This window comes from Lucilia sericata, unplaced genomic scaffold (genome assembly GCF_015586225.1).
Source record: "Lucilia sericata isolate MDLA Ls3-8-SP2 unplaced genomic scaffold, ASM1558622v1 Contig001685F_arrow, whole genome shotgun sequence".
NCBI lineage: Eukaryota > Metazoa > Arthropoda > Insecta > Diptera > Calliphoridae > Lucilia > Lucilia sericata.
Genome location: NW_023995595.1, coordinates 56672 through 67978, shown reverse-complemented (window position 1 = coordinate 67978; position 11307 = coordinate 56672).

The window sequence follows — 11307 nt, the reverse complement described above, 5'->3', positions numbered from 1 at the left end:
ATATACCGTGTTCTGAAGTTTGAAAAAAACGAAATTTTTGTCCCTTTTTGAGACTTTATAACTGCTCGAAGATAATTTTCTTTATAAAATGTTGTATGTCATCTGAAAGTCTATTCTATCAACTTTAAACATCTTAACATCTGACATATTTTCGTACTTTTTCGAGATATCTCGCCATAAATCTCTGGGTTACAAATTTGATGGCTTGTGTAATCAATGGACTAGTAATCATTAGACTAGTTCATTAACATCCCACCAATAACTTTCATTGCTATGTAAGGAGTTAAAAAATACTAAAATTTACTTATGCAATAGCATTTTAAGTCATTATTTTAACCCGGTGATATCATTGGCGGTAAGTACTTACCACAATCGCATACAAGTTATTAGAGAAATCGGTGAATGTAAATCGTGTGAAAAGAATCTTGACTAACTAATAAATAAGAAAGTATTTATATAACACATTATTAATAAGACGTTACTAAACTACTTCTGTGTAATCAGAACGATATGTAGTAGTCATTGAAAAGTATGCTAATAGGTAAGTAGTTACAATTGATAGTCATTATCAAGTTTTTGTTGGGATACTATAAAATTCAGCTAGAATATTTTTGTTATTAAAATTAAATTCTTGTCGGCAATATCTTCTTGAAAACTGCTCAAACAAAGACTTTATTAATGTAGCTTTCCCAATCTTTTTTGTGATAGACGTACACAAATATTGTATTAGGTCAAGTCAAGTTTAAAATTCGTAATAAAGACTTTCTTATCAGTTTAGTTTTAGTAATTTCTTTATATTATTTTGCGAGTTAAATTGTATTTTATAAAAACAACATTCATTAATTCAAATTTATACATGGTTTATTTTAAAAAGGGAAAACAACAGCAATTTTAAATATTTATAGGGAGTCTTAATGTTTGTAAACTTTGGACCTTTTACTGGTGCCAATTAATAGAAAATGTACAATAATTATAATAGACTAGAAAATTTAATTACATTCTGTTTAAATACTATAAAATTTATTTAGTATTCATAAACTAGTAATAAAGTTATAAATGGTTTAAATAAACAAGTCTTTGTGAGACTTAAATGTAAGAAAAGATTTGTATTCCATGAATTTTGAAATGGGAAAACCAATTTTAAACTTCAGACTAAAATATTATTTCAATTGAAATCAACAAAAAAAAAAAAAAAAAAATTGTTATTGTATAACTTTCCATAAATGTGCAAAAAAATTATAAATAAATTTTGTTTTTAAATATTTCATTTACAAAATTTACGACCTACGATTTTTTGTAATTAAGTTATAAAAAATTTCCTATGCTTCCTCATTTAATGGTTTAATCATTAATCATTTGGTTGGACCCTAGAGAGACCCTTCATAATTGCACACAGTTATAAAGTTTTAGTGTCAATAATCTAGTAATGAAATATTTTAACTGTTTAAAATTAGTTTGTTTACTTAAATAAATAATTATATTTTTAAACAACTTACTTGTCTGTAGGCTGACAATAAAATGACTAATGAAAGCGATGTGTTAGAAATGAATTTAATTAAAGGTAATTATCTCATTTGTGTTTTGAGTGGATAATTTATATGTATCATATAATTAGTGTAGTATTAGAGATAGTATATTAAGTAAAAATATTTCTTGTTCAAATCCATGTGTTAAAACAGTATACGTTTTTTCATACGATTTATAATGCGTTTGGGGTAAGTACTTGAATCCAATGATATCCCCTAGCTAAAATAATGATTTAAAATGTTGTTGTGTATGTAAGTAAATTTAAACATTTTAATCCTTTACATGGTAATGACAGTTTTTGCTGGGATATTATCATGCGAATATTAGGGTACTTAGATCGGTTTACTTTAATTACACTATATTCTTTAATGAGCCACAGTTTTTAAAACAGTAGCTTTATTACAACTTTTATTTATTTAGTACGTTTACCGCTAGAAAACATTAACAATAAACTGTTAATGTTAAATTATGATGTTACCATTAATTACAGCATAAAAACTGTTTAAAAAGAGTCATTTACACTGGAAAAAAGTCATTAACCTTGCAGTTGTATCTATGACCATTTACATAAAATTCATGGGGGCTAAATAAGGTTATGTTTATTTTGATAATTTTGCTAATGCTAAACATTTCACACATATTCCTGAAAAACATAGCATTCGTCAGAGTCAGAAACCTAATTCAAGGGAGTCAATTAGTGACACTAAGCAGAAAGGTTCAGCTTTCGTCTACTCTCTACTTTTCATGGGGACAGTAAAGTTACATAGTAATCAAATTTGCTCTCTCATAGAGCCAACCACTTACATCTTTTCAATATAACAAACTAGTACCAAGCTAGAACTGAACTAGAAGTAAACTAGAACTGACCTAGAACTGAACTAGAACTGAACTAGAACTGAACTAGAACTGAACTAGAACTGAACTAGAACTGAACTAGAACTGAACTAGAACTGAACTAGAACTGAACTAGAACTGAACTAGAACTGAACTAGAACTGAACTAGAACTGAACTAGAACTGAACTAGAACTGAACTAGAACTGAACTAGAACTGAACTAGAACTGAACTAGAACTGAACTAGAACTGAACTAGAACTGAACTAGAACTGAACTAGAACTGAACTAGAACTGAACTGAACTAGAATTGAACTAGAATTGAACTAGAAACTGAACTAGACGAACTAGAACTGAACTAGAACTGAACTAGACTGAACTAGAACTGAACTAGAACTAAACTAGAACTGAACTGGAACTGAACTAGAACTGAACTAGAAACTGAACTAGAACTGAACTAAACTGACTAGAACTGAACTAGAACTGAACTAGAACTAGAACTGAAAACTGAACTAGAACTGAATAGAACTGAACTGAACTAGAACTGAACTAGAACTGAACTAGAACTGAACTAGAACTGAACTAGAACTGAACTAGAACTGAACTAGAACTGAACTAGAACTGAACTAGAAACTGAAACTAGAACTGAACTAGAACTGAACTAGAACTGAACTAGAACTGAACTAGAACTGAACTAGAACTGAACTAGAACTGAACTAGAACTGAACTAGAACTGAACTAGAACTGAACTAGAACTGAACTAGAACTGAACTAGAACTGAACTAGAACTGAACTAGAACTGAACTAGAACTGAACTAGAACTGACTAGAACTGAACTAGAACTGAACCTAGAACTGAACTAGAACTGAACTAGAACTGAACTAGAACTGAACTAGAACTGAAACTAGAACTGAACTAGAACTGAACTAGAACTGAACTAGAACTGAACTAGAACTGAACTAGAACTGAACTAGAACTGAACTAGAACTGAACTAGAACTGAACTAGAACTGAACTAGAACTGAACTAGAACTGAACTAGAACTGAACTAGAACTGAACTAGAACTGAACTAGAACTGAACTAGAACTGAACTAGAACTGAACTAGAACTGAACTAGAACTGAACTAGAACTGAACTAGAACTGAACTAGAACTGAACTAGACTGAACTAGAACTGAACTAGAACTGAACTAGAACTGAACTAGAACTGAACTAGAACTGAACTAGAACTGAACTAGAACTGAACTAGAACTGAACTAGAACTGAACTAGAACTGAACTAGAACTGAACTAGAACTGAACTAGAACTGAACTAGAACTGAACTAGAACTGAACTAGAACTGAACTAGAACTGAACTAGAACTGAACTAGAACTGAACTAGAACTGAACTAGAACTGAACTAGAACTGAACTAGAACTGAACTAGAACTGAACTAGAACTGAACTAGAAACTGAACTAGAACTGAACTAGAACTGAACTAGAACTGAACTAGAACTGAACTAGAACTCGGAACTAGAACTACGAGACTTAACTTGAAAACTAGAACTGACTAGAACTGAACTAGACTGAACTAGAACTGAACTAGAACTGAACTAGAACTGAACTAGAACTGAACTAGAATGAACTAGAACTGAACTAGAACTGAACTAGAACTGAACTAGAATCTGAACTAGACTGAACTAGAACTGAACTAGAACTGAACTAGAACTAACTAGAACTGAACTAGAACTGAACTAGAACTGAACTAGAACTGAAACTAGAACTGAACTAGAACTGAACTAAACTGAACTAGAACTGAACTAGAACTGAACTAGAACTGATAAACTGAAACTAGAACTTACTAGAACTGAAACTAGAAGCTGAACTAGAACTGAACTAGAACTGAACTAGAACTGAACTTGAACTGAACTAGAACTGAACGAGAACTGAACTAGAACTGAACTAGAACTGAACTAGAACTGAACTAGAACTGAACTAGAACTGAAACTAGAACTGAACTAGAACTGAACTAGAAGCTGAAGGAACTAGAACTGAACTAGAACTGAACTAGAACTGAACTAGAACTGAACTAGAACTGAACTAGAACTGAACTAGAACTGAACTAGAACTGAACTAGACTGAACTAGAACTGAACTAGAACTGAACTAGAACTGAACTAGAACTGAACTAGACTACTGAACTGAACTAGAACTGAACTAGAACTGAAACTAGACTGAACTAGAACTGAACTAGAACTGAACTAACTGAACTAGAACTAGAACTGAACTAGAACTGAACTAGAACTGAACTAGAACTGAACTAGAACTGAACTAGAAACTGAACTAGAACTGAACTAGAACTGAACTAGAACTGAACTAGAACTGAACTAGAACTGAACTAGAACTGAACTAGAACTGAACTAGAACTGAACTAGAACTGACTAGAACTGAACTAGAACTGAACTAGAACTGAACTAGAACTGAACTAGAACTGAACTAGTACTGAACTAGAACTGAACTAGAACTGAACTAGAACTGAACTAGAACTGAACTAGAACTGAACTAGAACTGGAACTAGAACTGAACTAGAACTGAACTAGAACTGAACTAGAACTGACTAGAACTGAACTAGAACTGAACTAGAACTGAACTAGAACTGAACTAGAACTGAACTAGAACTGAACTAGACTGAACTAGAACTGAACTAGAACTGAACTAGAACTGAACTAGAACTCGAATAGAATGACTATAACTGACTAGAACTGAACTAGAACTGAACTAGAACTGAACTAGAACTGACTAGAACTGAACTAGAACTGAACTAGAACTGAACTAGAACTGAACTAGAACGGAACTAGAACTTGAACTAGAACTGAACTAGAACTGACTAGAACTGAACTAGAACTGAACTAGAACTGAACTAGAACTGAACTAGAACTGAACTAGAACTGAACTAGAACTGAACTAGAACTGAATAACTAGACTGAACTAATAGAACTGAACTAGAACTGAACTAGAACTGAACTAGAACTGAACTAGAACTGAACTAGAACTGAACTAGAACTGAACTAGAACTGAACTAGTACTGAACTAGAACTGAACTAGAACTGAACTAGAACTGAACTAGAACTGAACTAGAACTGAACTAGAACTGAACTAGAACTGAACTAGAACTGAACTAGAACTGAACTAGAACTGAACTAGAACTGAACTAGAACTGAACTAGAACTGAACTAGAACTGAACTAGAACTGAACTAGAACTGAACTAGAACTGAACTAGAACTGAACTAGAACTGAACTAGAACTGAACTAGAACTGAACTAGAACTGAACTAGAACTGAACTAGAACTGAACTAGAACTGAACTAGAACTGAACTAGAACTGAATTAGAATTGAACTAGAACTGAACTAGAACTGAACTAGAACTGAACTAGAACTGAACTAGAACTGAACTAGAACTGAACTAGAACTGAACTAGAACTGAACTAGAACTGAACTAGAACTGAACTAGAACTGAACTAGAACTGAACTAGAACTGAACTAGAACTGAACTAAACTGAACTAGAACTGAACTAGAACTGAACTAGAACTGAACTAGAACTGAACTAGAACTGAAAAGAACTGAACTAGAACTGAACTAGAACTGAACTAGAACTGAACTAGAACTGAACTAGAACTGAACTAGAACTGAACTAGAACTGAACTAGAACTGAACTAGAACTGAACTAGAACTGAACTAGAACTGAACTAGAACTGAACTAAACTGAACTAGAACTGAACTAGAACTGAACTAGAACTGAACTAGAACTGAACTAGAACTGAACTAGAACTGAACTAGAACTGAACTAGAACTGAACTAGAACTGAACTAGAACTGAACTAGAACTGAACTAGAACTGAACTAGAACTGAACTAGAACTGAACTAGAACTGAACTAGAACTGAACTAGAACTGAACTAGAACTGAACTAGAACTGAACTAGAACTGAACTAGAACTGAACTAGAACTGAACTAGAACTGAACTAGAACTGAACTAGAACTGAACTAGAACTGAACTAGAACTGAACTAGAACTGAACTAGAACTGAACTAGAACTGAACTAGAACTGAACTAGAACTGAACTGAACTTAGAACTGAACTAGAACTGAACTAGAACTGAACTAGAACTGAACTAGAACTGAAAAGAACTGAACTGAACTGAACTAGAACTGAACTAGAACTGAACTAGAACTGAACTAGAACTGAACTAGAACTGAACTAGAACTGAACTAGAACTGAACTAGAACTGAACTAGAACTGAACTAGAACTGAACTGAACTAGAACTGAACTAGAACTGACTAAACTGAACTATGAACTAGAACTGAACTAGAAACTGAACTAGAACTGAACTAGAACTGAACTAGAACTGAACTAGAACTGAACTAGAACTGAACTAAACTGAACTAGAACTAGAACTGAACTAGAAACTGAACTAGAACTGAACTAGAACTGAACTAGAACTGAACTAGAACTGAACTAGAACTGAACTAGAACTGAACTAGAACTGAACTAGAACTGAACTAGAACTGAACTAGAACTGAACTAGAACTGAACTAGAACTGAACTGAACTGAACTAGAACTGAACTAGAACTGAACTAGAACTGAACTAGAACTGAACTAGAACTGAACTAGAATTGAACTAGAAAACAGAACTGAACTAGATGTAGAATTTAGCACTACACCAAACACTAAAATAGAGATCATCGGTAATCACTTATGCATATATGCCACATATCGAGAGGTTAATTTTCTGATATTAGTTTATTAATTTAAAGCTTGTTCATCACGCTATATAGATCGAATTACATAATTTCTTAATTAAATTTTTTTGTAAATTCTAAAAGATTCTTACCATCTACAGGTAATAATGTTGAAAGTGCTCTAAGGAAGTGACAGCTCCTTTAATACTTATTTATTGTACTTTAATATGCGAGTATTTTCAATATCAAGCATTTATAAAAACTTTTTAATATTTTGATTAAACAATCCTTATTTTTAAAAATTATTTATATACACAACTTTTTATAATGCTTTATATTTTTAAGCAGATTTTTGATGGACCATAAGTAACAATTTTGTGCATTTTTTTGTAACAATAAATTTGATTTATTTTTTAGTATTTGTTTTATTTAATTTAAATGGTGAAATTTTTTTGCAGAACGTTATATGGGGTAATTTTATTTTATTCTTTGTATGATTTTTTTTTTCAAAATTAATTTAACTCGATTAAGTAAAGCGCGCTTTTGTACCCGTATGTTCGTTATCGAGTAATGGAATGAAATTGACTACTAGAGTTTATTGTATTGTGAAAATGAATAATAATGATGATGATGTTTGGCGAATATTGTGTTGTTTTGATGTTGTTGTTGTTATTATTTTTATAAACTAATGTTCTGTGCAATCTAAGCTTCAAATTGAGCTTCAATTTGAGTGTCTACATACGATATGAGTGTTAGAATTCAATTATTATCAGAATCGGAATGTTTTTTTCGCGTGTTTTGGAAAATAATAGAAATTGTACGGGACTTAAATTAGGTGATAGATAAAGTTTTAGAAACTGGTATAGGGAATAAACATATAATTTTGGGTCATTATTGAAATGTTTGCACAATATGGACAAAAACCTTAAAAGTTTAAGTTTTTACATTATGACGTAGTTATACTGAGTCTAAAGATTAACTCAGATTGCTTAATTGTTTACCCTTTGTTATCCCTTTGTTATGACTGATAAGTGTAACTTTAGGTATTTATATAAGTGATTCATTTCGTAGTAATTTCCAGTAAATCCAGTAGCTATTATTGATATCTTTAAAAAAATATTATTTCTAATCAATATATGTCATATGGGTGTTGTAATCCAGTCCTTCTCTGATCAATTTGGGGTTTTCAAAGAAATAAGCAATTAATCACTTTAAAGTGTTCCACGTGCGAGCAACTTTTTTCTTGCTCTGTCATGATTTCAAAACAGCTTGCAATTTGTTAAGCTGTTAAGTTCTTACGATATAAATATAAATTTTTTTGATTTATTTAGAAAATGATTAAACAAATTTTAAATATTTATTTAAAAAAAAACAACGAAATTTTTGTCCTTTTGCACGTATTCCATAAGATATTTTAGTAGCAGTTGTCAGATAGCACCAGAGATTTTTGGTAAATTATTTACACAATCTTTTCGAATGTGATGTTTCTAACACTCAAAAATATTAGTCCTACATCCACCTTAAAGTATACCAGTCGGTTCATAATCAATCTGAGTCGATTACACAGTGAGACAAAATAAACGAAAATTGAAATACCTCGAAAGTGATACTATTTTTGTGGAAGGTGGATCCGAGTAGAACAAGAATATATTTTTCAAATTTGCCAAACACCTCCAAAATCTTGAGTTACGGGTAAAAAACCCGGTTTTTCGTACCTTTAAGCAGTTATAAGTCAATAACTTAGTTGAATCTCAGTCGATTTTAAGTTTCTCCACGGATTTAAAAAGCAGAAGCTGAGGCTCTTGTAATGACATGTATAACGTCCTGGAGAGATATGTGTCAATTTCATCAGCAAACATATTTTCGATTTTAGTTTTGCACCGTTGTCTAGGTTTGGAGAAAATCGGTTCAGATTCAACCAAGTTACTGACTTATAAGTGCTTAAAGATTTTGGAGGTGTTTGCAAAATTTCAAAAACATATTCTTGTTCCACTCAGATCCACCTTTTAGAAAAATAGTATCACTTCCCAGGTATTTATTTTTGTCGCATAGTATTATGCTACGTCCGTCCGTCTATCTGTCTGTCCGTATGTGTGTCTATGTAAACCTTGTGCTCACGCTACAGGTCGCAATTTTTAAGATAATTTGATGATGATGAATTCGGCACATACTCTTCTTTTGACTCAACGCTATTGAAAATAGTTGAAATCGGTCTATTATTTCGCCTAGACCCCATATAAAACAAATCTTTGTTTAAGTTTAGATGAAACTGAAGATATTCGTAATGATAGGGGCCTCATTTGACCCTAGCCCCCATATAAGATCCCCTTCAGAAAACGTCTTAAAGGTGGAAATTCGCTTTAAAACAATACTATCAAATTCTGCAATTCTGCATAAATAACTTTAATGTCATCGTAAATGGTTCTATCAAAATTTATACGAAAAATAATCCACATTTTTAACTGGTGTAGGGTATTATATGGTCGCCCATATCCGACTATACATTCTTTCTTGTTTGTAAACCAACCATGTCATAAAGTTTGTAATACATCGAAATATTGTTCATAGACCCACAAAAGTATGTATATTCTGGGTTCTTAGTCCAGTTTAGTATTGAAAATCTGCAAAAATCGGTTCATGAAGTAAAAAGTTATGAGTAAAAATTTCAGACTAGCTCGAAAAAAATAAAGTTTTTTCCGATTCTTAAGTAGTTTTCCCAGAAACTACCAAAGATATTTAGATGCATTTTGTCATACATTATATTTTTCCGACAGGGATCATGTATGTTCAAAATCGTAACAATTGATCCAATATTTCCCATAGTCCCTATACAAGGTAATGTATACCCTTAACTTAATAACTCCCTCAAAAATATCGGTATCAACACAATGTACATGTAAATATAATATGAACAGAAATCATACTACCAACGTAGATCTGTATCGGTCCACAATTGGTCATAGCTCCCATATAAGGTCCACTTCTGAAAATCACTTAAACGTATATATTTCATTGATAAATAAAGCTATTGTGATAAAATTCGACACAAATATATTTTGTCTATATATAAATCACTCTTTTTCCGGATAGGCCCGTAATTGCTCATAGCTCCCATATAAGGTCCACTTCCGAAAATCACTTAAACACAGATTTTTCATTAATTAATAAAGCTATTGGGAGAAAATTCGACTTGAATTTGTTTTGTATGCATATAAATCATTATACGAAATTTTTCCCGGATCGGTCCATAATTGGTCACTACTCCCATTTTTTAGAATTTAGTTCATTAAAAATATCGACGTCGCAGTAAAATTCGACAGGAATATGGTTTGTAATATATACAAATCTTTCTTGGACGATATGTTGGAAATTTGACAGATTTATCAAAGGTCTTCGGTATGACAACAAATTTAAGCACCCACGTAACAGATATCTTAGTTGAAACAACTTTGAAACTTGTTGGTGAGATTTATGGAACTAAATATTGCCTATAAATCTCTTAATTCCTAAGTGATTTTTTCGGACGAATTTCTCTGTCTATATACCCAAACTGTGATCTTGAGATGTGAGCACCTAGAAATTAGAATAGTTTACTTGTCTCTTCGGATGATTCAGAAAGTTTTTTATGGTGAGTCCATGAGTCCTATACTTCATATAAGGCAATATTTGGAAATTCAATTTATAACTTAAAAATTTGTTTCTCAATTTCAGAATTTATGATGGAAAATATTAAATAATAAAGTGTACTTATAAATATAGAACACACTATTAATTAACTCAAAAAAAAAAAAAACACACTCAAACACTCATTTCTGTTCTCACTCTATAATATGTTTGAGACTAGCAAAACATGTTTGAGTGGTATTCGATGACAGAACACATGCAACATGCATTACTACTAGTAGGGGTCATTGCTTTAATTTAATTATTATTTGTTGTTGTTGTTGTGTTTTTATTTATTTATCTTTGTTGTTGTTTTATTTGTATATACTCGTACTTACTAGTTGTTAAGTATCAAAAGTGGGGGAAAAAAGTAATTTCTTGTTCAAGTTCATGTGTGCTTTTGTTTCAATACTCGTTGTGGTAAAAATCAATACATATTGCTGTCAATTTTATTATCAATTATGTACTATTTCCAGTTAATTAAATTAAATCTTTTTAGAACAATATTTGTATTTCCATTTATAGTAAATCTGTCGTTGTGATAAGAGCAAAATGTTTATTCATATT